This window comes from Mauremys reevesii, linkage group 12 (assembly GCF_016161935.1).
Source record: "Mauremys reevesii isolate NIE-2019 linkage group 12, ASM1616193v1, whole genome shotgun sequence".
Classification (NCBI taxonomy): Eukaryota; Metazoa; Chordata; order Testudines; family Geoemydidae; genus Mauremys; species Mauremys reevesii.
The window spans coordinates 35,943,461-35,947,387 of NC_052634.1; the positions used below are offsets into that span (position 1 = coordinate 35,943,461).

The following is a 3,927-nucleotide window of genomic DNA, read 5'->3' on the forward strand; positions in this document are numbered from 1 at the left end:
TTGTGTTAGTGGGTGGTAAAGATCTGGTGCTCAAAGTGCTTTCCTAGCTCCACCTATATAAGAGTGAATTATTTCCCTCCTGCTGGGTGACTCCTTCCCCACTGGAGCCAGGTCTTTGGTTGGGGTCCAGAAGTGGCTGTGGCTGTCTGGTGGGTGGGATTCTCACTGCTTCACCTGATGCCCCCAAGTTTGGTGCTTGTGGCCACACCTTTCCTCTTGCCCACATGGCACTTGAAGAAAGCAGTGCCAGGGCCAGGCTTGATAGGGAGGCAGAGGCCCAGGCTGGAGCCCAGCACCTCTCCTCCTCTGGGCACCTGGAGCAGAGGTGGCTGGTGCTGACTGCTCCAAGGGAAGGCTTAAAAGCCACAGAGCAACTGAGGGCGGGGCTAGATGAGGGCAGGCCCATGCCTATGTGTGGCCAGCAAACAGGCAACAAGACTCCCGGCCAGCCTGCTCCCTGCCATGCCAAACCCCCACTGAAGGCCACCCGCAGACCACCATGCGGGGCGGCTGCTGATGCTCTGTGGCCAACACCAGAAGACGGTACGAAAGCAGGGCCAGCCCCCATGGTGGAGCCTCTGACTGTTCCCACTCATGGTCCTCACTTTTGCAGTGGGGCAGGAGATTTTTACCCCAAGAGGCTTTTCCCCAGCTGGTGAGAAACAGAGAAACACCCAGGCTCCCAAGATGCTATGTAGCAACCCCCCTCCAGCACAGGGACAGGCGCACACTTGGAAGAGGGAAACTGCTCCACACGCTAGCCCGGGCAGCTGCCCATTTTCTTTGGCAGGTCAGGAACGGCAAAGGCGAGACTGGAAGCACCTGGGGCTCATGCCCCAGCCTTTGTGACACCCACCCCCCAACTCCTTCCCAGGGCTCTAGCTGAAGCCAGAGCATTGGCCTGAGCGGCCAAGAAGAGGTTCCAGCCCTGAAGGGAGCAGGACTTTCAGCACAATGGTAAAACTGCAGCAATACAACCGTAAAGTGACTTGAACTTTCAATCACTTGAGCCAAAGTCAGATATCTTAGTCATTAGACCACGTAGACACAGGAGCAAAGCTACTTCACATGCTTTTTTGGAAAAGGTGGACACTGTGTTTCTTGGGTCATCTACTGAGGGGGGGGGGGAGACTCTCTGGGCACAAGAAGTCGAGTTCCCAGCAAGACGTGAGATGTAATTCTATGGAGCCAGGTGAAGGACTTTGGTAGGGAGGCTCAGGCATGGGGAATTGGGGTGCAGCAGACGGACTTGCTGTCTAGGTGCTTAGATTTAGTCTCCCTGAGGAGGAGGAGGAATCCTGCTGACAGGCAGTGGCTGAACAGAAAGAGGAGGGGTTCCTGGGACTTTTTTTGCCTCTCTTTTGCCTGCCTGCTCACTCTTGTGCTGAACGGTGAAACTGTTTCTCAACAAGCCCAGGTAGCTCAGTTGGTAGAGCATCAGGCTCTTAATCTGAGGGTCCAGGGTTCAAGCCCTTGTCTGGGTGCTCAGCTTTTAAGTTGCCTTGTGTGCCAGGACCCAAATTCTGTTCACAGCCACAGCTGGATTCCCAGAAGCTGTGGCCATTTCCTGGAAAGGTTCCTTTCCTTAGCAATCAGGAGAGAGGCCACATCCACAGGAGCAGGCCTAGAACATGCAGTCTCTGGCTGGCAGGAAGCGCTGTGGGGCCAGGTGCTGAGAAAGCCCAGAGGTGGAGCAGCAGAGATGGGGGGAAGGGAGAGAGAGAAGCAATGAGGACAGACCGTAAGTGTAAGGAGAGTCTGTTCTGGCTATTGTTGGGAACTTCCCTGGATTTTACAAGACCCCAGTGGAATTGGCTGGCGGAAGGATCTGAGTCCCCACCCCCTTACCCAGAGGCTGCCTGACCCCAAGGACGCTCTTTCTACTCTGGTGTGTGGTAGAGTCCTCGTAACCCCAACAAGGCTGGGCCCAGGAATCCTGGGGGGCTTGACCCCCCCAATCTTGTCATGATCACTTGAACAGGGCTACAGTGTCTCCACTCTGGGCACTTCCCTGACCCACTCCTCATTGCATGTGCTTCAAGCAAACACCATTTATTACCCAGCAATCAATGTAAAACATAAGGAAAGATGGGAAAGGAAAACACGTCACCCTGTTCTGTGGCGCAGGGAGATCACAACCAGCATCTCTGGAGGGTCAGGGCAGGTCACAGTCTCTCCCTCACATGTCCCAGGCCTCCTCCCCAGGCCCTGGCTGTGCTGCAGGGACACCATGGGCTGGACACTTGCTCTGGCAGTGGCCACATGCTCTAGGGACAGGCCCCTTATTCCCTATGTCTGCCACCCATATAGAGCTGGTCCCATGGTGTAATGGGCAGCACTCAGGACTTTCAATCCTGCAATCTGAGTTCAAATGTCAGTGGGACCTCCTGGAAATATGTGATTTTGCTGCAAACCCCTGGAGCTCAACGTGCTTGGCTACCCTCTCTCAGGATGAACTAGAGTGAGGTTTTTCCCTCCTGCTGGGTGACTGATGCCCACTGGAGATAGGTCTTTGGTCTGGCTGGTTCAATGAGCTTAACAGTCTGGCTAGAGAGTCCTGTGGGTTGATCATATGGTTGTTTCTCACTGCTTCACCTGATACCCACAACTTTGGTCCCTGCAGCTGCCACACTCTTCCTCTTGCCCACATGGCATTTAAAGGAAGGAGGGCCAGGGCCAGGCTTCATAGTCAGGGCTAGGCAGGAGGGAGGCAGAGTCCCAGGCTGGAGCCCAACACACCTCTCCTCCTCTGGGCACCTGGAGCAGAGGCAGCTGGTGCTGACAGATCCAAGGGAAGGTTTAAAAGCCACAGAGCAACCAAGGGCAGGGCAAGAGGAGGGGAGAACCATGCCTATGCGTGGCCAGCAGACAGCCACAGAGACACCCAGCCAGGCTGCTCCCTGCTCCCTGGCATGCCGGACCCCCACTGAAAACCACCCACAGCCAGCTGCTGATGCTCTGTGGCCAACATCAGAAGATGGTAGGAAAGCAGGGCCAGCCCCCCCGGTGGGGCCTCTTACCGTTCCCACTCAAGGTTCTCACTTTTGCAGTGGGGCAGGAGATTTTACCCCAAGAGGCTTTTCCCCAGCTGGCGAGAAGCAGAGAAACACCCAGACTCCCCAGGTGCTATGTAGCAAGTACCCTCCAGCACAGGGACAGGCGCACACTTGGAAGAGGGAAACTGCTCCACACGCTAGCCCGGGCAGCTGCCCAGTTTCTTTGGCAAGTCAGGAAGGGCAAAGGCGAGACTGGAAGCACCTGGGGCTCATGCCCCAGCCTTTGTGACACCCAACCCCCAACTCCTTCCTGGGGCTCTAGCTGAAGGCAGAACATTGGCTTGAGCGGCCAAGAAGAGGTTCCAACCCTGAAGGGAGCAGGATGTTCAGCACAAAGGTAGAATTGCACAACCACGAAGGGACTCGAACCCTCAATTGCTGGATTCAAAGTCAGATGCCTTATCCATTAGGCCACATGGTCATAGAAATAAAACCTTTCCAAGCACTTATTTGGAAAAGGCAGACACTGTGTTTCTCAGGTCCTCTGCTGAATAGGGCCGAGACTCTCTGGGCACAAGAAGTCCAGTTCCCAGCAAGATGTGAGACAATTCTCTGCAGCCAGGTGGAGGACTTTGGCAGGGAGGCTCAGGAAGCGGACGGACTGGCTGTCTAGGTGCTTAGATTTGGTCTCACTGAGGAGAAGGAGGAATCCTGCTGATAGGCAGTGGCTGTGGAGAAAAAGTGTGATCTCCAGGCTGCTCAGGTCTCCTTCTTCCAGCTCCTCATCTGGCTGAGCTGCTCCACTGGCCTAGACAAGTCCTCTGCATGGACAGCAAATAGCCCAAGAGCCATTTCTGCCCAAACCTGTGCTGAGGGGTGAGCTTCTGTCTTCCCTGTCCCATCTGTGCTAGAGCAGACCACTAGATTGAGA

General features: G+C 55.3%; 1 non-coding gene across 1 annotated transcript; it reads left to right on the forward strand.

Annotated features, from left to right (window-relative positions):
* The first annotated feature begins 1,411 nt into the window (after positions 1 to 1,411).
* On the forward strand, positions 1,412 to 1,484 carry TRNAK-CUU. The gene has a single exon. It is a non-coding gene; the product is annotated as a tRNA-Lys (tRNA).
* Positions 1,485 to 3,927: the final 2,443 nt, after the last annotated feature.